The sequence below is a fragment of the Cinclus cinclus genome, chromosome 9 (genome assembly GCF_963662255.1).
Source record: "Cinclus cinclus chromosome 9, bCinCin1.1, whole genome shotgun sequence".
Taxonomy (NCBI): Eukaryota; Metazoa; Chordata; class Aves; order Passeriformes; family Cinclidae; genus Cinclus; species Cinclus cinclus.
Window position 1 is genome coordinate 9393664 of NC_085054.1, and position 262 is coordinate 9393925.

The window sequence follows — 262 nt, forward strand, 5'->3', positions numbered from 1 at the left end:
TTCTGAAAAATGCTTTTGACGCTGGTGGGAAGTCAGGAAATGCATCGTGGGAGCGCAGATACCAGGGAGCAGGTGGCTGCATGTTTTAAAATCAGCAACCCCAAAAAGGAAGGCATGTTTTGGAAATGAAAGCATCCTGCGTGTTCCCGCTCCAGCTTTGATGTCTTTCCGAACTGAACGTGCAAAAACCACAGCTCTGAGGTGTGGCCACCATCTCTTCCCTGTTCCTCGGGACGCAGCACCTCCAGCGTGGGGAGGGAGG